General features: G+C 32.0%; 1 pseudogene across 1 annotated transcript in view; it reads left to right on the top strand.

Annotated features, from left to right (window-relative positions):
• Positions 1–22,594, top strand: part of LOC139907643 (NADH-ubiquinone oxidoreductase chain 1-like) — a 44,062-nt pseudogene extending 21,468 nt beyond the window's left edge. The window contains exon 3 of the transcript XR_011784369.1: positions 21,043–22,594. The product of XR_011784369.1 is annotated as an NADH-ubiquinone oxidoreductase chain 1-like (transcript). The remainder of the gene's footprint in view (positions 1–21,042) is intronic.
• The last annotated feature ends 1,992 nt before the right edge of the window (positions 22,595–24,586 follow it).

Consider the following 24,586-nt stretch of genomic DNA (forward strand, 5'->3'; position numbering starts at 1 on the left):
GAAAGGTAATTAGTCATTTTACCTTTATTTTTCTTCTTTGTATTTTTTTTAAGATTTTATATTTTTTTTAATTGCACTCTATTAGTGAATTATATTTGTTGTGAAAACAAAGATAAAATATTAAACATAGAATATAATGTGGAAAATTATGTGAAAAATAGTAATACTCTCTAAGACAAAACCTATAGGAAGGCTAACAAACACTTGCTGCACAGTCATTTGCAAATGTTTAAAAACACCTCGGATTTTTTTTTATTTTTAGCAGAAAAATGAAGTATTTCAGAAATAAGTGAAACATTAAAATAATAAAACCGGTTTCGTCAAACGACATTAAATAGTGCTGACACTTACTTTTTTTATTCAAATTAAAATGATTTTTTTTGCGGAAACTAGTGGGAGATTTTGAAACAGTCAACTTCATCATGGCGTCATCCCTAATGTACGTTTTCTCTTTTTGTCCGTATAAATTCCCAATTTTGCAAAATTACAGACGATTGTGTAAACAACTGTCTTGCTATAGTATATTTTTATAGCAATTTTGCACTTAAAATAGCTATCTTTCTGCGAAGTCACTAGATTAGCCCATTGTATATCAGAAAAAGTAGCGTTTCCTACGGGTTATTAGTTAGTAAGGACCATTGATTTTTAAAGATCAATAAAAATAAATCAATTGGAGCTAGGTCTTGAACAGCCCCTTGGCCTAATTAGATTTAACGAGGAACTTTAAGTACCCTCATGCCGGTAGTCTGAGGTTATGCAAAAAGGGCACGCCTTTCACCTTACTTATGCCGGTTTACACATTATCCACCCACCTAGGGACGGCCCTCTACCCTTGACTTGGGACCCATTCAGACTCCCTTAATGTCAATTTTACCAAAATCAGGGATTTTGGTAAACCTCATTACCTTAACCCTGCCTCACCCTTAATATTTATTTTCTTTATGTTGTCAATCTCCAATTACTTGAGGAAGCTTCTTAATTTGGCCCCCTAGACTAAACTACACTATCTTCTGAAGAATATCAATTAATCTAACATACAAGCACATACTTCTCCTCCAAGCGTCATTAAGCAACAGGTTGATAAACACACTTGCTAGATCCAATGGAACATGATACGTACCATACTTGTATTATATCCGTTCATATACGTCAAGAAAACGTTTATTATTCAATTAGGTGAAATATCAAGGTTCGTCTTAAACTTTTGGAAATGACTCTACGTGCTCTCATTTTATCAATAATATAATACTGTTTAATGTAAATGAAATATTACCTAATTCGTAGCCAAATTAGTTTTATTTATATATATCTGAATGAAAAAATAACCGGGTGAAAATGACTCTGTCGAGATTCTGACATAATTAGTAATGGAGGTAGATAAAAATCTGAGGAATGACTGGTCTACTTAAATTATAAACATAAGAGTAGTCAAATATTCTGACTGAGAAGCCATTCTTAATCATATAAGTGTGCATGCAGTCTACACATTTTCTGATATAATGTACAAAATGCAAGAGGTGTGTATAACAGAGAACTTTATTCATATAAATTATGAATAATTATTCAAGACTTAAAATTAATCCCGTAATTATATACATATAATGGTGCAGACACTCCTGCTGGAGATTTATAAACCATGTCTTAGAAAGTAAATTTTTTCTCATAGACAATCTGAAGAGATTTGTTTATTTCCCTAAGGTGCTATAATTATTATTTAATTATAGCTCAATTGACAACAGGCTCGGTAGAAATAATTCTCTTGGATTCTAATTGCGTAGGTTTACGCCCAGGTGATTCCTAGAGAAATAAATATATATTTCATGTATATGGACTTCAAAGAAGATTCCTTGGTCAGATGGAGCGAATCTAATATTATGTTTATTTATACTCAATCAGTGCACCTCCATCTGATTAATTGAAGGAACATTCAAAATAAAATAGGAAAAACATGACAACCCGGAAATTTGCATCAACGTTGAGTTCTTTATCGATTAAACCTTCTAAATTTGTTGGAATCGGTTTCATGTTGCATCTGCAAGAATAAATTATTTTCTAAACTTTGCTGAGTATTGGCTACACTTTAAAAGCCCTAGGTCTCGCTTGTGTTTTGCAACCTAAAGTTATGACATATTTAACTGGATTCCAGTGTCAGAACAAGAAAATATTATTTGGATCAATCTATTATTTCAATATTCTGTATATATAATTTATTGTTATTAGTTATATGATTCCAATTGTTTAATTTTGTATATTTAACTTAAATGTTTAATGGTTTATTTTTTAGTATGTAGATTATATTTAATTAAAGCCTTCTTTTTTAAACTTGGAACTTCAAATATATTTCGAAATACTCTACTTTGTCGTTTCATTAGTTATTATTCTGAGAATATGGTTCATAATGAATTACAATTTCATGGAGTTTAACGTTATTAAATCTACTGTAAGGGATAAAAAACGTCGAAGTCAATTATACGTAGTATATCTTCATTAAACATTTTGCTAATAAATACTTTCGTTATACCCTCAAAAATCATAATTAAGTAGGCAGATGATAATCACATCAGTATTTTAAACAATGATACCATATGTATTTTTCCCCCCTTCTCCTTGCACGCGTTTTTCTCTACAATATTATCAACTTTATAAATTATTGCTGAAAGATGGTTCAAGTCCATATTAGTGCTATTTTCAGATTTAAGATATATTTTAAACAGATTTAAAGCAATTTTAACAAAATTGGGGTGCAGATAATCCCATTTCACTACCAAAGGGTTAAAAAAGATTTATCCATCCCTTTTAACGTGGCTATTCCTTTTTATTATTTTTTCCGTTATATTTATAATAAAATAAATTATATAACTGAGTAAAAATATATAATGTCTGTATTATGGAGTATTATTACGAAAATTGGAATATTTTTTACAAGATATATGCAATGATCATAATATATCCTATATCTCACTTGGCTATAAGGTAGTTATTAGTTAATTGTAGTAAAGAATTGTGACAGGTATAAAGAAAATATTTGAAATTTCTTGATATTTAACAAGATAAAAAACAAATGAAAAGTATGAAAAGATATCCATTGCTAATAGATTCATAAGTTTCTGAACATAATGTATGCACTCGTAACCGAGGAGCAACAAAACAGACAACCTTTCACTCTTTAGACTGATGACATTGACTATTCACAAGACTAATTAATGAACTAGCTCGGCTAGTGGCTATGCTATACCCAACATAGTAATTTAGACTTTATAGATTTTCGGAAATTGTGATTGTATAGAGTATAAAGTACGTTTGAAATTTGTAAAGTGAACTTATAAATGTGTTACCTTAATAAGTTTCATAAATTAATATGACTTAATACCCATAATTTAACACCATTTAGAAAAAACTTTACAAATACTGAGGGTAGGCCATAGACTATAAATAAGTTTCATTTACATAAATTATAATAATTTTTGTAGCAAGAGTCGGAGACGATACAAATTTTCGGATTCCGACTCCACCAAAAAAGGTACTGACTCCGCAGCCCTGGTTTTAAGACTGGACTTGGCCGAACAAATAAGAACCGATACAACACTACTGATACGTATGCAGGGTCGTAAACAACAGAGGGGTCTGGGATCCCAATATTTTTTTCAGAAGTAGTATTTGTCACTCTTATTTAACCCCTCCTCCCAATAACAAAACAATAACTAGGGCACTGTTTTTATGACTTCATTAAGTACATATATTACAATTCAATTAAGGGACCGTAAACAATGTTACATACATGGTGATAATTTAAGCCTCATCCACGATTAAATTTTACAACTTTATTTATTTTATTGCATTTTTATAGACTAATTTGAAAGAGAATGAAAGAATTAATGGTATGTTTATAAACACATAAAAACTGTTGATTCGGAATTATTTATGTTAGCAATTTAAGTTCTACAAAGAAATCTCACACAATATGACAAAGGAAGATCCCGCTCTTTTTGTAATAGCAACCACAAAAAGGTGCTATATATTGAAAAGAGAACATGTAAGCTCAGCCAAGGACTCCTGTAAGCAGGAACGGACACGCCCAAACATGAATTCAAATACGCGTGCAACATGGGTCTACTGAAAAAAAAACAATGCAACATGTTTGGTTAGATAATAAGTAATAATTTATTACCAATAAATAATAACTATTTGTTACTTTGAGGACCCCATCTTTGTTGTGTTTTGTAATTCCAATCATGCCCAACTAAGTGTAGGGCATCCGGGTGTAGAACGGGCTATGACAACGAGCCACAACAGTCCGGTGTTATGATCAATCTGTAGCCAAACAATGAGAGAAACCCTGGACTTGATACCACTTGGCTGAGAGACATTCCAAGAGAAGCAGATCTGAAGAAGACAGATTTGAGATTCGTCACCATCCAAAAATACAAAGCTGTGTTCCCTGCATTTCAACGACTCTGATTTCATCTGTGAGTCTAAGAGAAGTCAGACCCTTGGCAAGGCTTAAAGAAGAGCTAAGATAGCTGCTCTCTTTTAATACGTATGCTTATAACTGTCCTTCTTTTTCAGGTACCTCAAACCAGATGTAGTATTATTCCTATGGCCAAACTGCCCCAACTACCTCTTAACTCCTTAAACGTCATCAATGCCAACTCAAGCTGCGACCACGTCACGTAGGGCTAACAGTTCAATGACCATCCTCAGTATCTGGAATTTGAACTCTTGATTGAGGAGTTAGTCCTCTCTGCGGTAGAACTTGGTGACAAATTGGCCAAGGAGACACACCCATCAGACTTCCTCCTCATCGAAAAACCAAGTGATGCCCATTTGAAGCTATCCCATGATAAGAAATTGGGCCCCAAGTAGTAGCCAGCATCCAGTTTGAGACAGATATGTAATTCAAAATGTACCCCTCTGGTGTGTTGATTGACAAAAAAGGCAGTGTCACACATCCCCTCAGAAGGCAAGGTCAACTCTGTGATTCAAGCCATCAATTTGGCTTCCTTTTTAGAAGCAAAAGAAGAATAGAATCTAACAGAGACTTGGGAAGACATTTTCAACAAGTATTTGAAGTTTCTCAACTCCTCAGAGATTGAACCTACATAAACTTCTAAGCGTATTCTGAGTCTTGTCAAATTCTGAGGCACATAAAATATATGTTAATAGTAAGCTTCTTTATTTAGGCATTACTTATTTTTACAATATAATAATATCATTACAATATTTATCTTTTTTAAATTTTCAGGTATGACTACTTCAGAAATTAAAGCTCTGCTGATGAAGACCTGGTAAAGCTGAGATCATTTTGACTAACTGGCAACCGGATGACCTCGAGAAACTAGCTTCCAAGGGAGAGAGTAATGATCTCTACTTAGTTGCCGGGTATATTGGTTTTTCTTTGAAGAAGAAGATCATTTGTACATCATGCCAAGAGTTAAGGGTCATCAGAGACACACCTCCGGACTCAATAGCCTTCGGTAGCCTAACCAATCAGCATGTAGACCTGAAAGAGTTCATGTACATAATGAGCAGAGGAGGTTTGTTGACTCCATCCGACCTTCTCCACCTCTCCTGTCTTTATGTTCACTCCATGTTCTCTTACATCACAGCTACTCCTGAAGAGAAAGACAGTTTAAAAGCTTCATTTTTCGCCACATTCGTTGACAGGTTGCAGGACAGTTTAAACTCTGCCATTATCGCCGTTGTGGGAGTAGACTACGAGTAAGGACACTCCAGGTCACCTTTTCTTAAAAGAATTTCATTCATGGGTAAAAATGTAAGTGCTAAACTGAATGATGACATCCCATTTTTAACAAAAAAGAGAATGGCAGCTAAGAATTCAGAAGCTAATAGAAAAATGCTAAATTTCAATCCAAATCTTCTGACTTGGACCAACTTTGTAATTTTTTTTAGTGTCTTTTCTTTTTCATATGTTTTTAATGTTTATTTTGATTAAAGTACTAATAAAATACCACTTCTATTAGAAATATATAGCCTCATTTTTATTATTTTGATGATTTTCCCTAGCAAAATACTTTTAAAAACTTTTTATTTTGTAGCAAAACACTTAAAGAGAGACATTCTATATAGATATAGAATAAACAAAGACCCATATTGGAAACGCGTGAGCGCAGTGTCTTGTCCTGCTTACAGGAGTCCTTGGCTCAGGATTATTCAGCTTAAGAAATCTTGAGTGTGCTCTCGCTCAGTTACTAATTTTGTGAGCGCGCTCCCACTTTTGATCGTATTTGAAGCAATGAGCGTGTTCCGGTACAAATTATAAATGAGTTTTGCTTGTTTTTTCGTAAGTATAGGTGTGTTTGATTTTGACGACTCTTTATGATTGTAATTAATTTCAATTAATCCAAATAATTGGTTTTACAAAAAATATACATGTCAATTTGAGTGAAAAATTCCTCTTACCCTCTACATTCCTCAGGTTAGATATTGTCTCATAACAAGATTTATCGACGATTGTCAATGTGGCTTGAAGGTCAGTCATATAACAGGTTTATCAAATTTTGACCATATCTGTAAAAACCTTCAGAATTTGTCACTTCCATTCTTTGGAGAGGTCGAATAAACAAAACTTGGAATGAATGTCCAAATGGGCAAGAACATAATTTGTGGGATCAAGGGTAATTGTTTTTAGTTATGAGCAGCATTTTATGTTTTCATTTTGTGTCAATAAATCTTACAGTTTTTGAAAAAAGACTCACTTTGATTGGGTAAAAAAATATTCTTCCTTAGAAGATGATTAAAATTCTGGGATGGATTTTTATATTTAATTTTCTTGATAAATTATCAGATTTGTCATTAGATGATAGTGATTCTTCAGATCAATTTAATAAATTACTCCTACTTTAAATTGTTGGCACTACACCTCCTAATTATAGAAATATTACAAATGAAGATTCTGGTGAAGAAGATAACGTGAGCTAAGAAAACCTTCCATTGTTACAGCTCACTGAATTTGTTTCAGTGGAATTCGAAATTGAACAGAACACTAATAAAACCAACTCTATATATCAGACTAAAATTTATACAGGAATTAGCTAACTGAAGACATATATGTTTGCTCAAAATCGACTGAATCAAATCACTAGCTATCAAGTGCTAGCTTTAACAAGCCTTCTTGAAATTTTTCTTGAAACTGTTTCGGTCTGAAGAGGCTATAGAACATCAAGTCAAATCAACAAGAAATTATGCAATTCAACGAGGTAACTATGGCTTTACAATAAGTTCAAAGGAATGTAGATGTTTCATTGGTATATTGTTAGTGTCAAGTTATTGCTCCGTCCCACGTTGCTGACTTTTTTTTTTTTACATGCATTTACAAAATCCATAAGCATCGTTTTGATGAAATGATTTGCAAAAGTTCAGGCATAACTTGACATCCCGAACACAATTTTTTCTAAACTTAACAATTGACGAACTTATGATTCCCTATTTAATCGTCACCCATCAACACAATTCATCAGGGGCCAGCCCATTCGGTAGGGATATCAGGCTTGTGTTGTTGCTGATTTTAAGGGTTATGCCCTTGATATATCGTTATCCTTAGGCAAATACGGAGCATAGAACAAAAAATACAATGATTATCCTTTAGTAGGAAGAGTTATTCTTCAAGCTTTCGAAAAAAATTAAAAAAGTAAGCCTTTTTTATATTATACCCCTTTTACTTTCAATTTTTAATAAAAATATCAATGGTTTATTAAGCCGAATATGATATATGGGCATATCCAAAAATAAATGCATTTTATTGGAAAATTTAAAACTCAAGATTTCAGTTTGGTTGAGACTTTTTTGGGTTCTCAACACATCCAGTGGAGAAAATCTAATGAAAGACAATCCCTGAAAAAGCTATAAGCCTTAATTTTGCTTTGTCAATGATAGAGAGCATATAGAATTATTCTCGTACTAAAATTGGGTATCGTTTTGAACATATGATTGTATTAAATATGCAATTATCCTCAACCTATTTGCTGTATTTGATAGATCCTCTTATAATGAATCTATGAGAGAAATTTGACAGGATTATTTCCATTAACACCCCCACATGAGTGGTGCAAAGTGATGTTTCCTATCCTATATATCCTGTTCCTAAGAAAAAACCTGGATTAATTCATGCTACTCTAAAAATAAATGGAGTAAAATAATGATATTTTAAATTCTCAATAACCATGTTAACGTCTGTAGAATATGCAACAATTGAACAATAGTAACGTTTTATTATTGAGTTATACCCTTAGTGACGGACACTCTAAGTGACGGGACAGGCCAAGACGTAGAGCTAAACACACTCTCTGTGTTTTTATTCCTAGTCTACTCCTTTAATATTAGTGAAACCAGGCTTTTGAACGGAACACAAAATTGAACGGTGTTCTATGGAACGTGCTTTTGGATGAACGGAACGGATTTTTCTTTATTTTAACACTGAACGTAGAACGATAAAAATAAGATTTTAACGTTCCCATTCAATAGTACTTCAAAAAATTCCGTAAATCAAAGTTGTTGTTTTTTTTTAATTTCTTAAATATGATTTGAAGGGCTGATAAAGCAAAGACAATCACTTGGAAGACCTATTGAAAGGAAGTGGTACAATGGCTCAGCTGCACAATTCAAGAACAAGTATCTCCTGGCTAATTTTTCTTGGTTTAAAACCAACTATTATTTAGAAAACTTTGAGTGGAACTATTTCGCCAAATCGCCTTGGAAAAGTCCTGTAGATGGTCTAGATGGAAGGATTGAAGCGTTTAGTGACAAGACGTGTCTTGAGCAGGAAAGTGGTTGTTTTCAATGCAACAGAAATAGCTGAAAAGTACACTTTCTAAAGCCAGCACTGAATGGATGTTTCTTTGCTCAGAGGCACTCAACAGATTCATTACGCCAAATCCACATAATCATATACTATTGAATTCAGCAATGTGAAAAGTTAACTAACACAGAATCATTGCTTCAAAACATTGCTCTCTACATCTAACTCGGGGCCGGCTACTGTAGCTAAAGACTCTGATATTCCTGCTCAGTTGAAAGCTGGTGATTGCGTATTGACCAGTTTACCTCGGCAAAAGACAATCAGAAACTTTTTTGGGCATGTAGAAGACGCTACAGATGAAATGGAGACGGAAATCCAATTTCTCAGGAGAGTAAATCAAGCGAATAGTTTTTATGATTAAGCAAAACGATGCATCTTGGATTGAAAATCATTTTATTGCTAAAGTGTTGCCCATGCCGTCTCTAAACCAGCGCGGCATTATTGTTTGGATGAGGATTTGAGAGTAGTTGAGTAGAGGGATTCGATATTTTATTGAGGTTTTGAAGTGATATTATTAGTTAATTGGATTAAGCGGGCCTGACCTAGAATTCTTGTGATCAAACAGGATATTATATTAAAATTTCAGTTTACATAAGCCTAAAACGTATTAAATATATCATTGCTATCCACAATCTTGTAGTTTCACACTTCAATAAAGCATTAATAGTAATAAAAGAGAGTATCATGCAAGTTGACATTCAATAGATATATGTATTTGTTTTGCCGAGCTCTCAATTGGATGTTCACAAATCTCAGTCCTTAAGTTTTGCCACGTCCTGTCACTAAGGTTTTTAATTGGCTGTGGAAGATAACATCTCAAGAATGATCTCTAAAAAAATATTGAACACTTAATTGCTGAGCTAATCATAAAAACAATTACAGGAAGTGGTTGAAACACCCTATTGACAAGAAAGAAAAAGTTCCAAAGACAGGTCCCAAGTACAGATTACATCCTAAGTAGTGCTGTGGTCTTTATTTATTCAGTACAGTCTTAAGATCGGTCCTTAGGACTCTCAATCTTCACATCTCAATAGACATAAGCAACGCACCCTACTTATTAGAACTTTTTAAATAAATAACTATTCTATTAAATAATAATTGCTGAAGAGAAGAATTAATTCTTGTTAAAAAGTGATAAATCATGAACGCGGAGATAGATACTTATCTGATCATCTATTGAAAACATTCATTTGTGATTTAAGTAATCAATTATGAAATTGTGGATCGTCTAGTGAAAGATTTTGTCAGAAAATTTCCTTATTTGGTGGTGAAACTTGAAAGAGTCCTCCAAAAGTAATGATCAAGTATGATTCAATTCTGTTGAAGAAAAAGCTAATTTTGTATACAAGATTTCCTTTTATTCCTTTCAGATCTAACTTTTAAATGCAAATTGATTTTATTGGTGAGTATGGAAGAAGGACCTCTTATTAAACCACATTAAAGGAAGACCTTTTTAAAAGGAATTCCTATAACATAGTCATGAAATTGCCAGTTCCTTCGTATTTTATCATATTTCTCTTGAGCTTCTCTTGATCAACCTGTTTTCATCTATAGATTAGGGACTTCACTTTAAGTAATTTTTGTCTCACCTCTTACGTTTTGGATTTGATCCCCTTTTTTTAATATACTAAAAGTGTTGGAAATAATGTTTTTCATTTGATTTCTGAGATGATTATATGTTTGTGGTTCATTTTTGAAGAGTTTATTATCAAGGATGCTTCATCCTCCCCTGTACATATATATATATAGACGATATCTGCTTGAATATGTACCTTTAACCTCAAGAATTTTAAACTTATATTATGGATACAGAACCTAAGTATGGATTATTCAACATTGTAAGCATGAATTTGTCCATATTTTGCCTATTTTAATGCAAAAAAATCGTTATTATCGCCACAACTTAAACTGAAGACACGGTACATAATGAAGTTGGGTTGATATTGATTTAATTTCAAATTGATTCTGATAATTTATTGGGACAGCAAGTTCAACTTTTACTTTTTGGATATTTATGTATTACATTATATTTAGAAATTAACGATATGAATCTTTAATTGGAATATCAAATGATTACATTGATCACTCGATGTCGAGTTATTTGCCTTCAAAGTAACAAATAAACTTATTTCTTGTACGGTTCTATGTATAATAATTATTTTTATTTGAAAATCAAATCATGTATTGCTCGGTAATAAATAATATTTTTTTCATAGGAAAATAATTGTGATAGATTGGAAAGGGTTTGATTGAAGCTGTTTATTCTAATAATTGCATCTTGTTCGATAACGTACTTATACTTATGCTTAAAAAAAAACAAGTAAATTTAAAACTTTCCTGCATGTATTTATTCGCTCTGTAATTCTAAAGATGTTATTGCACTTTTTCTTAAGGTACGTCTTTTTAGTTCTCCATTTTTTCATTTAATTTCTTTTTCAAAATCTTCATGTTTAAAATGAAGAGAAAAACAAATATTTTAGAGCTATCAACGGATTTACCATCTTGGTAAACAATAATATCATATTTATATAAACACCCCTAAAATAAATATATAGTATTTTTACCAGCTATCTAATTTGTTTAATTTGGTAGACTACAGATTTTTCAAAAAAGCTTCTTTTGCCGTTTTAGGCTTTTATTTGATCGGCTTTCCGCATTTATGAAAATCACGGATGTCTTCACTACTGTTAACCATAATCTTGACCCTCCAAATGTTGATTCTACAGACATTAAAAGCCTTTACAATAACAAAATTGCTGTTTCCGACGCGGACTCAACGAGCCACTTCTGGCCTTTTTTGCTCCATTTTCGTTAATTCATATTTATCCTAGAGACTTGGTCAAAAAGGCATTCAAAAGATAAATAATCAGCTGTTATTTTTTTCCAAAAAATTAAATTTTTTGGAAAACAATTTTAAAAACGCAAGTTTTGCATACAACTAACCAAAACCTGTCAAAATACAATTAAAGTGATGTTGCAAAACTTTTTGATGGCCTAGTAATTTTAATAGAGATGCTGCGTGATCATAAAAACAAAATAGCTTCTCCAGTTGTTAAGTAATCCATAGACATTCATATTATTCTGAGAACATATTATAAGAGGCATTTATTTTACTCATTTTTGTTGAGTATCACGGAAGCGTGACATGAACCACTCCCAATAATTGTTTCTTAGAATTAGGTGGTTGAATGATAATAATCATAACTGAAAATATTATGATCTGCTAGTCTATACAAGAAGAGATACAAAAAATGAAGGTTGTCATCCTGAAAATTTGAAGAATGTCAGGGAGGAGTGCAACTAAATTTTTATAATCTTTTATTAAATTACCTTGCAATCAGCTATGTGATTAAGTAAATAATTATATACCTAACTCTGTATCCAATAATGATATAGGTAAGAACTATTCCAATTTCGAACCTCAATTCTACTCCGAGTTCAAGAGGGACTCAGACATTTACCTCGACGACAAATCCTCAGAATAACTATCTTTTTTCCACGCACTTGTGATTACTTTATACTAATAACTATTCTTTAAGAGGGAAATTGTGTAAATTAGTATAGGAACCACACAAAGGAATTTTTTTAATACTTGATTTTTTTTTCTAATGAGAAAATTTTACGCAAAAATAGGTCAAACGATTTTTAATTGAGAGATTATTTTTTTTTTTTAAAGTTAATTCGGGCTAATAATTTAGCAGAGCAAAAAATTCAATACTTCAATTTTTTCTTTCAAAATGTCTAATTTTTGTAAAAAAAATTGGATTTTAGAAATTTTTTCCCCAAAAGTTCATATTTGAAATTTTATTTTTTATATTATTTTTCGCAAAAATTAAAATTTTTTTTGAATAGCTGTTGAGTTTTTAATTATTTTTTGAAAAAAAATGGATATTTCAAATTATATTTGAATGTTTTTTTTTAACTTAATTTTCTGTGAATAGCAATAGATATTTGAAATTTTAAATACAAATTTAATACTTTGATTTTTTTTCAAAAATTAAATTTTCTATGAATAGATATAAATTTTTGAAATTTTGCTTACATAATTTAATATATGAGATTAATCTTCTTTTTTTTTTTTTAAACTTAATTTCTTGTCAACAGGTATGGATTTTTGAACTTTTTTGAGAATAGCTTGAAAAAAAAATTATAATATTTACAATATTTTTCCAAAAAATTTAATTTTTTGTGAACAGCTATTGATTTTTGAATTTTTTGAATTTATTTTTATTTAAACATTCCCATAACCTTTTGAAATTTATTTCCAAAAAAATCAATTTTTTGAAACAACTTGGGATTTTTGAATTTTTAAAAAAAATTTTAAAATTTAATTTATTGTGGATAGTTGGGAAACTAGGAAAAAATTTAACTATCAATTTTTTAAACAAAAATTCCAAAAACCAAGCCCCTTTCCCTAAAATATAATTTCGTGAACCCCCTGATAGCTAAATAGTATTTTTTAAATATTATTTAAAATATTAAAGAATTGGAATCGCTCGTTTTTAATAGAATTGCTATAGCATCAGTTTTTTAAAATCTTTCCATCACTAATAACAACTTGTTTTCAGGGTTCAAATTATTTTTTTCTTTGTTTCAATTGTATCATAATTAAAAACTCAATCAATGAGGAGAAAATTTATATATTTTAATTAGTGATGGGATAATTAATTGGAATCAGAATCGAAAATTACGGATTTTTTTCTAGAATGGGAATCAGAATCGTGAAAATAATATTTTATTTGCAATGTCCATTCTTATTTATTGCTGGTTTTTAATTATCTATTTATTACCTTTCTATTATAGAAAAAAAAAACTAAATTAAAGATTTTTGCATTTTTATAAAAAATTTTCATGAAATAACTTTTTTCACACAAAATTAATTTACTCGTAAAATCTTTGTATTTTTAAATAAATTTTAGTAAAAATACTGATATTCGATTATTTTTTGTTTTAAATTTTATATTAGAAATGTAATTTATCAAATTAAATTTAAATTTTTTCTTTTTTTTGTGAATGGCTGTAGTTTTCGATTTTTTTTCTAAAAAAAAATAATTTTTGTCAATAGCTGTTTATTTAGAAAAAAAATTTCCAAAAAAATTTAGTTATACGTGAATAGTTATGATTTATAAAAAAAAATTATATGTCAAATTTTATATTTGAAATTTTTTTTCAAAAATTTGTATATTTGAAATTTAATTTAATCGAAGTTTTTTTTTTCTTAATTCAATTTTTGTATTTTTTTGCAAAAAAAATACAAAAACCAAGGCTCCATCCATTTTTACTAGAATCGCATTGGAATCCGCATCAAACTTTGTTTGGAAACATCCTATTGCTAATTTTAACCCTCAATACATAAAAAGGGGACAGTTTCAAAAAGCGCTGTTATTTTCTTCAAATTGTTTTTTCTTCTTTTTTATTCAACTAGCGGTAGAACACTGACTGTATTGCAACAAAAATATTCGTCAAATACCATTAGAATTATTTATAATCGTCATTAGGTGACGAATATTAATACTCAGTCTAACTATAATATTTACTTTAAAAGGTTTTTGTGTATGAGTATACTATGATAATTGTGTACTTTTCACTTTATTTATAAAAGGTAGTTTTATGTAAAAAAATATTTATATAATATAATGTATTGAAGACCGGGTGCTTTTGTGTTGATGGGCCACATATATACAATTTAGATATATAAAGGGGTTTTCAATAGGAACGCTCACATTTTATGTTGATAGGTTTCGAAAACGACTTCATATTTGATACTGTTACTTTGACAGCTGTGCTCAAAAATAATTGTAATTTCATCATGGAGTAGTATACACTCGAGCAACGCTTGCAAATTATTAAAATTTATTACAAAAGTAGTGAGTCTTTGATCCAAACTTTAGGAGATTTAACGCCAATTTATGATCAACGTAATCGACCTGCAAAATCAACAATTCAACGTTTTGTGAAAAAAATTGAGTCCACATACACGCTACATAATGTTTCTATGCCAGTGAGACAAAGAAATGCACAAAGTGTAAAAAATATTGCTGTTGCAAGCGCATCAATTCAAGATGACCCTAGTTTGTCTCTTACGCGCCGTTCTCAATCGTTAAGCAACTCTGTGACATCGTTGTGGCGAATTTTGCGAAAAGATCTTGGCCTACACCCGTATAAGATCAAGTTGACACAAGAACTGAAGCCGCTTGACCACTTCAAACGTCGGGAATTCGTAAAATGGGCTGAAGGAAAATTCGAAAATTGTCCTGATTTTCAACGTAAAATCATCTTCAGCGGTGAGGCACATTTTGGCTCAATGGCTTTGTTAACAAGCAAAATATGCGCTATTTGGCCGGAAAAAACCCACACGTGATTCATGAGGCGCCATTACATCCCCAAAAAATTACTATTTGGTGTGTCATTGGGCCGTACTCTTTCGTCGACGATGACAATCGCCACGTTACTGTGAATGGAAATCGTTACCGCGCCATACTAACCAATTTTTTTTTGCCCTGAATTGGAAGATATGGACTTGGACGATATGTGGTTTCAACAAAACGGTGGTGCCACTTTACACACAGCAAATGTTACAATCGATTTATTGAAGAGTAAGTTTGGTGAGCGTCTTATCTCCAGAAATGGACCAGTCAATTGGCCTCCTCACTCTTGCGATTTAACGTCTCTAGACTATTTTCTTTGGGGTCACGTGAAAGCCCTGGTCTACATCAATAATCCGTCGACATTAGAAGAGCTCAGAACAAATATTCAACGCGAAATTGCTGCAGTTTCAGCCAATTTATGCGGAAAAGTAGTCGAAAATTGGGTTCAACGATTGGACTTCGTAAAACGTGCACGTGGTGGTCATTCAAATGACATCGAGTTTCATTCATAAATTAATTTGAATGTATTTTAACCGCAAATAAAGAAATCGTCGATATCTCAAACTGTTTTCGTTTTATTTAAAAAAAAATGTGAGCGCTGTTAATGAAAAACCCTTTATATATTTTTTAAATAAATATATTTAAAAAAAATAACAGTGTTAAACAAAACTATATTTTTCCATCCTCCCGTATAAATTAATAATGGAACGATTAATCTTAATTGGAATTGTAGAATCCGGTGTTTTTACTGGAATCCAAATTGGGATTGGAAAAATAATGTTTCATTTACGATTCTGATTCTTATTTATAGCAGGTATTTAAATATTTATTACTTTTTTAAGTTATGACAAAAATAACTTCCCCCAATTTATGATTTTTTGGTTTTTAACTAGAAAATTTAATGTTTGAAGTTTTGTCTGTAGATTTTTGACATGTTTTTTTTTTTTTTTTCAAAAAATTAAATTTTTGACAATAACTACGGATTTTTGACATTTATATGAAGAACGTTGAAGCAGCGAATAAAACTGTTTTTGAAAACTATCAAATCACTTTCAGAGAAGTTGCTAAGGATACTGCCATATAGGTTGGCTCGTGCCATACAATTTTTCGAAGGTTTTGGTCATAAGACGAGTGTCAGTGAAGTTTGTTCCGAAACTGCTTAATTTTGACCAAAGGAATAGTCGACAAACCCACAATCATCCTTCAGCCACCATATTCACCGAATTTGGGCCCATGTGACTTTTTCGTTCCCAAAAACTGAAGAGACTTATGAAAGGAAAGAGATTTGCAGCAATTGAGAAGATAAAGACTGGAACAGCTCAAGGCTATAACAAAAGTGATTATGAGAAGCACTTGTAGGATAAGAAAAAGCAACAGATTTTTGTATCTGAGCGGATTACTTTGAACGGGACAACATAAATATTAATGCATAAATAAATATTTTTGCGTAAAAATACAAAGTTATCTAACTTTTCGAACACACGTCGTCGTATACGTGTTAGCTTCATTTTAGATGTCAAAAAGTATTTTGTGACTTTCATGGTTTTCTTTTCCCTGGTAAACGGGTCCAAATGGCTTATTAAGGTGAATACTTTCTTGTAGGTAAATAAAAAATGAGCGAAGAAATGAACGGCTACTTGAATACAATTCAAAGTTGTTTTCCGTTCAGGCCTTCAATAGTGAGTCAAAAATATGAATGAGGCTCATTTTCCTGTCAATATTCAACACTGGCTATTCAATGCCGGATCACAGTTTATGAAACTTTGCAAGAAAATGAACAACGCCAACTTGTCCAGTGCGCAACTAGCCCACTTCCCTACAAAATATTAAATATTCTGGATCTTAACCCATGGATCTCATTCAATAAATCATAACTCTCATAGAGTTTGAGTAACTCCACATATCTCTTCAAGAAAATCTACCTTGTTTTGATAATGAGTGTATCTATTTGCATTTCAATTCAATAAGAGAGAGTGATAAGCAAATTCTGATTACAAGTGTGAAAAAATGACTGTATAAATATTATTTATTTTTTTCTCTTAGGTTTTAATGGCTTATTTGAAGTACGATCAAGGATTTTCCTCAAAGATTTCATCTATTGTTACAAAAATATTCGTTCACCTTAGAAGTACCAATAATCTTCATTAGGTCATGAAGTTTCTTGTGTACGAGTATACTATGATAGTTGTTAGTCAGGTTATAATGACAGTATAACGTGTAATTACTCTGCGTTCTTTAACTAAATATCCATATAAAGGTACTTCTTTATAAATAAAAAAATATTTATATAATATAACGTAGGGAAGACCAGGTGGTTTTGTGTTGACAGGTAACATATATAAAATTAAATTTTTTTTAATAAATTCATTTAAAAAAATTGACCATATAAAAAAGTTTAAATTAATGATGGGACGATAAATCAGAATCGGAGGATCCGATGTTCTTTCTGTAAAAGAAATCGGAATCAACATCGGCAAAATAATAGCACTTCCCAACTAACAAATTTTTGCATTTACTATAAAAATGGCATGTTGTAATTTTTTTCCCAAAAAATTTAATATTTGAAATTTTATTTAATTTTTTAATTTTATTTTCTACAAAATTAAATTTTTCAACGACATTCCCATAAAATTAAATTTTTCAAATATATTTCCAAAAAAATTAATTTTCCCTGAATAACAACAATGTAATTTCCATTTTCCCTTCTCATTTGTCACAGCTGACTGTAGCTGATCTCCTGCAAAATGCAAAAGATTCTTCAAATTCAATTTTGAAAGAAATATTCTAGCTTGATTTTGTGTTGACAATGGGGAGCATAATTATGTATGTATAATAAACGTGATGTGTTTTTTTATATCATTATATTTGTACAGATATTATGTGTTTTCTTCATTCATGAACAAAGTTCTTTGGAAATGTCATTTAATAGGAAATAAGAGTTTGCATCCAGGTTATTAATTTTAATTAAATCTTTCTCATCAGTAATGGTTGTTTCTAAGGGTTAATTAACTTTATTTTATTAATATAAAAAAATGGTTCTAAACATTTTTTGAGTGTTGGACAAAATGATATGTAGAAGTCATCCCGTGGGCTACACGAATGAAATATTGGGATATATTGAGTATGCATTTGTAAAGCAGTTTACACCTTTCCCTTTCTTAATGGTAAATGTAGATTGTAATTAATGAAAGAACGCGAGGAATATATGCAAGAGCAAGCCATATGGTACACCTACGTAAAGATCCTTATTAATATCAGATTCCTTTTATAGGATTTTGGTGGAAAAAAGAGAAAGAGAATAAAGCCTTCTACATTTAAAATTGCATTAGTGCAGGAAATTATTGTTTTTATAATTAAGTTCCTAAATTTTTATTTTATTATACATTTTTAATACAGTTGACACCAAGTAAAGGCGATAATACTTCCTTCAGAAGGAAAATCTTACACCCCACGACGACCAATTAAATAATGAACAAAAAAGATGTTTTTTCATTACAAAAATGGCATCCATACATATTGATAAATTTGAAATGTTTCTAATAAAAAAACTACATTTAAAAAAAAGAAAAACGGTTGTTGCGTGTACCCTTTCTTCTTTTTTGTTTTCTATGTGATAATAAACTGTTATGTTGATTACAATCTCCCTCTGAAAGAAGAATACTTGCCTGTCAATGCTGTAAATTGTTTTTAAAATGCATAATAAAATAAGAATATATGAATTTATATAAGTCTGAGGATAAGTTGGGCCACTCCTCTGTGAACAGCCTTCAGGGCATCGACATTCGGATGATAAGTCTTGTTCGTTTTATCCTCCAAGACGCACCAAACAGCATAGTCTGTTGAGGCCTAAGACCAGAAGTCTGCCGACCAGAAGGCAGCCATGTTCTCCCACCAGAAATGCTGCACTTTCTTGGACGTGAGGTGAGGGCGCCGTCTTGAGTAAACACATAGTTGTCCCTGGGAAACAGGCTCTTTAACATGGCAACATATCTTACCTGAAAACCTTGTAGTAAACGTCCGTATTGAATTTATCGTTGTCCTTGAAGAAGTAGGGATGCATCTTGCAGCCGTTGGACGCCACGATAACAAGGACCATGACCTGATCCGGATGTTTGATTCAGTCAGGAAGCGATATTTTCCCCTGTTCCAAACAACGTCCACTGTGAAGATCTTCTTGTTGGAGATCGTCTTGTGTACGGATGATATCCCCACACCCTTTGCCATTTTGATTGTTGCTTGGAAAAAATTTTAAAGCATAAAAATAAACATCAAACACAAAATTGTCAGACTCTTAGAACTGAGGGTAGGCAGCCTCGAAAAGGATTCCAATTTTTTAGCTCTCACCTTGAAACTCCGAGATATTCCGGAAGAGCCACCCTAGTCTGTATAACTATTGAATAAAATCAAAATATAACTATGAAAAATCTGGAGAAACATCCTTTCTCCGGTTTAATTATCCCTATCAATATTAAATGAATCAAATACGTATTAATGAGTTAATGATTTGTCATTATAGATAGTTAATGAGATAATAACTATTTCAATGAAATACTGTATTTACTAAATCCATAGACCATCTAATTAGTCAATTATACTGAATGGAATTTTAAAATGATGGTTTATTTTATAAATCCCTTGTTTCTTTCTCCATAATCTTTTTTTCTTACATAGGTGCCTAAAATATGTCCTAAAAAGTCTTTCTAGTTGGCAATCTGAATAGGTTTTTTTATTTTCATAAGCTTTTATCATTATTATTCCATTATTGAAGACAAGAGACATCTAATTATAAAGTAAAAACTAGGGTATGCGCTCATGAAAGATGAAGAATCAAAATGAGGGTTTGCTCCCAGGGAGTTATAAGTGCAAGTCCTTGTTGGGCTCGGAGTCATAGTCTATGAGTATAATTGAAGATCGAAATCAGAGAAATTCCAACCTAAGATGTCCTCGCTAAATGTATTCGGAGTACCATAAGTGTTTATTTCCTTTGGCTCGCGGATGCTTGCAGCTTATCTAATTAAACGTCATCGGGGGCGTCCGCAGGATTATATATATATTTATTGTTTTTGGAGGGGGCAGGAAAGACTTGGATTTTATAAAAAAAATGGAAATTTTATAAACTAAATTTGAAATGTTAAATTTATAGGAAATTTTTTTCTAAAATTACATTTCAAATGTTAAATTTTATGGAAACAAATTTTAAAAATTCTCATTTGCTCACAGAAAGTTACATTTTTTGCAAAAACAATTTCAAAAATCCACAGTTTTTCAAAAAAGATAAAGTTTTTGTGGAAAAAATGCAAAATTAAATTGTATAATAAAATTTTTTGAAAAAAAATTTGAAACTTGAATTCAAATTTCTTATATTAAATTTTCTAGAAGAAAACAAAAATTCCTTAGCTTAGGGGAAGGGGGCTACAGCCTCTTCAGCCCACCCTTTGTGGACGCCCCTAGTTATGAGTGCTAATCTGCTCTTCACACAAATATTCTTCAAATTATCAGGATTACCACATATATTAATGGTTGCTTTTATTTTTACATACTGGCAAGACGTAATTTATGCATCACTGACCATGATTTATGGTCCTCATAACTGAATAAGAGATAGTCTTCATTTGAAATAGTGTCTTCAAAGGATGTATTACATGCTTGGGCGGTTCCCAGTTTAGGGGTAAAAATAGACGCTGTGCCAGGGCGAATTAATACTTTATCAATATATAGGTTTCGACCGGGGTTATACTTTGGGCAATGTTCAGAAATTTGTGGGGCACATCATAGGTTTATGCCTATTTTACTAGAGATAGTAAGGGTTGATGACTTTGCTAGGTGATTAAAGTTAGTGAGAGAAGAATAAGCATAAAGTGCATTGTTATTAAAGTGTTGTAGGTTTTTAGTAATCAGGGTTCCTGTACTAGTAAATGTTGCGTTTATTACTCTACTAGAACGAAAAATTATTGGTTACTCTCAAGCACGTAAAGGGCCTAATAAAGTGTCTTTTCTGGGGATTCGTCAGCCCTTTTCTGATGCTATTAAATTATTTGTAAAAGAAGTGGGCAGGTTTAGATTTGTAAATTATAGAGTCTACTGAATTTCTCCCGTAGTGGGCCTAAGGGTGGCGCTACTAATTTGAAATGTTTACCCTTTAGAGATAAGGTTTGGACCTTGAAGAATCTCTTGACTTGGATTGTTAGCGGGGATAAGAGTAAGAGTTTACCCTTATTTCTTAGGGATGAAGATCAAATTGTGTATACTCACATATTGGAGGAGTGCGAGGGGTTGCTCAAGTAATCTCCTATGAAGTAGTTTTTACTATCCTAGTATTTTCTTTAATAAGATTAAGAGGAAGCTTAACTTTGGTGGGGAGTATATTATTTAGGGAGTATTTTTATATCTATATATTAAGACCTTTATTAGTATACTTGTGGTTCCTGACAGGTCTAGCGGAGACCAATCGAACTCCCTTTGATTTTTCTGAGGGGGAAAGAGAGCTAGTGTCCGGATTTAATACAGAGTATGGAGGTAGAGGGTTTGCTTTAATTTTTATAGCAGAGTATGCTTCGATTTTATTATTAAGAAGTCTATTTAGATTATTTTTATTTAAAAGAAGAGGATTTTTGTTCTATGTAATTAGGAGGTTAGGAGGGTTCTTTTGAGTGTGAAGGCGGGTTACTTATCCTCGGCATCGATATGACTGATTAATAAGATTATGTTGAAAATCTCTTTTACCAAGAATTCTACTTGGGGAAGGGGGGATAATTTTAATAATAATAAGAATTTAATTGTCAACTATAAAAAAGTGATTATGATCTTGTAACCATAAAGATATTGGAACTTTATATCTACTAAGTGGATTTTGATCTGGATTAGTGGGTTTAGCAATAAGAATCATCATCCGTCTTGAGTTATCCCAGCCGGGGGCATATTTAGGGGATTCCCAGGTTTATAATGTTATTGTAACCGCCCATGCTTTCATTATAATCTTTTTCATAGTAATACCTGTATTAATTGGAGGATTTGGGAATTGATTAGTTCCTTTAATACTGGGGGCACCTGACATAGCTTTCCCTCGCTTAAACAATATAAGATTCTGGTTTTTAATACCCTCTTTGAGTTTATTACTTATAAGAGCATTAGTAGAAAGGGGTGCAGGAACTGGATGAACAGTATACCCCCCCCTGTCTTCGGGGGTTTTTCATTCTGGAGCTTCAGTAGATTTTGCGATTTTTTCCCTTCATTTAGCTGGAGTGTCTTCTTTATTAGGGGCTGTAAACTTTATTAGAACTATTACAAATTTACGGTGTTTAGGACTTTTAGTGGGGCAAATACCTATATTCCCCTGATCTGTTCTAATTACTGCTGTGCTTTTACTCTTGTCTTTACCCGTGTTAGCGGGAGCAATTACTATACTTCTCACTGATCGAAATTTAAATACAACTTTTTTTGACCCTAGAGGAGGGGGGGATCCTATTTTATACCAGCATTTGTTTTGATTTTTCGGACACCCTGAAGTTTATATCCTAATTCTTCCAGGATTTGGGTTAATCTCTCAGATCATTACTCAAGAAACTTGTAAAGATGAGGCTTTTGGTTCACTTGGAATAATTTATGCAATAGTAGCAATTGGGGTATTAGGATTTATTGTTTGAGCTCATCACATGTTTACAGTTGGGTTAGACTCAGACACCCGAGCATATTTTACGGCAGCGACTATAGTAATTGCCATTCCTACAGGGATTAAAGTATTTAGTTGATTAGGAACTTTATATGGGAGTAAAATTATTTATACCCCTTCAATTTATTGGGTAGTAGGGTTTCTATTTCTCTTCACAGTGGGGGATTAACAGGTATTGTATTAGCTAACTCCGCCTTTAGACATGACCCTACATGATACCTATTATGTAGTCGCCCACTTTCACTATGTCCTTAGAATAGGAGCAGTTTTCGCCCTAATGGCGGGGTTCACTCACTGATACCCCTTTTGACGGGTTTAAGAATGAATCTAACTTAACGATAAGAAAAAGCGCAGTTTATTTTAATATTTATTGGTGTAAATTTAACGTTTTTCCCCATACACTTCTTAGGGTTAGCAGGTACCCCGGCGTATAGGGATTACCCAGACTTCTATTATTTATGGAATCAGGTAGCTAGTTTTGGTTCTTATTAACTTTATTTTCTGTAGTAGTATTTGTAGGAATAATTGAGAATCTATAATTAGGTTACGGCCGGTATTGGCGGTATTTGATAGAGGAGGTCCATCGAGTTTAAGCATACGTGTCCTCCTTACAATCATTCTTACAACTCTATACTTCTAATGGATCATTTCATTATTTTAATTATACTATCTTTTTTTTTTTTAATATTTATTATTATTTTATTTTCTTTGAAAAGAAATTCCGATTCTTTTTGAGTGTTTTCAATAATCAGGTGGCCTCTCCATTGGCGTATTTATTAGTGTCCCTCCAACAAAATACACCCCATGATTATTCTCAATATTTATTATATAAACAAACATACATTTGAAGAAATAAGTATTTATTGCAAGTTTCGCCAATGATGAAGATATTCTATGGGATTGTGGTCAGGAGGCTGGCTAGTCCAATCCATGACCTTGACGTGCTTATTATTTGTTATCATGGCCGTAGTTTTTGGATCATTATCGCACTAGAAGACCTATCCAGTCTCCATTTTCGGTGCTCTGTACCGAGAGCAGGAGGGGTAGTTGTCCAAAATTTCCGGATCCATGGACCCATCTATCCTCCCTTCGATTCGATGAGGTCGTCCTTTCCCCTTGGCAAAAAACGCACCTGAACATTATGTTTCCACCCACAAGTTTGGGGATGGTGTTCTTGGGCTATGCCCAGCATTTTTCTTCCTCTAAACACTTTTATTTGTTCATATAAGGTTAAATAAAAATGATGGCTGTACTGAGCTATATCTCACGATTAATGCATTGCATTAAAAAAAGTTTAAAGTATGTTTAAATGCTAAGTATACACTTAAAAAATTAGTTAATTTACAGTTTTGTATTGGGTGAGGCGGGTTGTGTGTTACAGTGGTCCAAAATGAATTTTAAAAGAGAGAAAATTCGAAAATATCCTCAGTATTAATACTACTTAGGAGAAAAGGTAGAGCAGACGGCCAAATTTGAGCTGTTTATGGACCCAATACATTATCGAATGCAAGTGTTAAAAGAAACCGTCAATTAAAATTATAGACCATTATTTTCTTTTTTTCAATTATATATATTATATATTTTTAATTCCTGGGAAAGTAACTTCCATCTTTACTACATCCAACATATCATTGATATAATTAATTTAAATAAATTTATTTTATTTAACTGCCTCCAAATACGGGGGATTATGTACCTTGTCCCCACCACCTAGCCGTAGCTCCCCAGGATAGT

This window comes from Lepeophtheirus salmonis, chromosome 2 (genome assembly GCF_016086655.4).
Source record: "Lepeophtheirus salmonis chromosome 2, UVic_Lsal_1.4, whole genome shotgun sequence".
Lineage (NCBI taxonomy): Eukaryota > Metazoa > Arthropoda > Copepoda > Siphonostomatoida > Caligidae > Lepeophtheirus > Lepeophtheirus salmonis.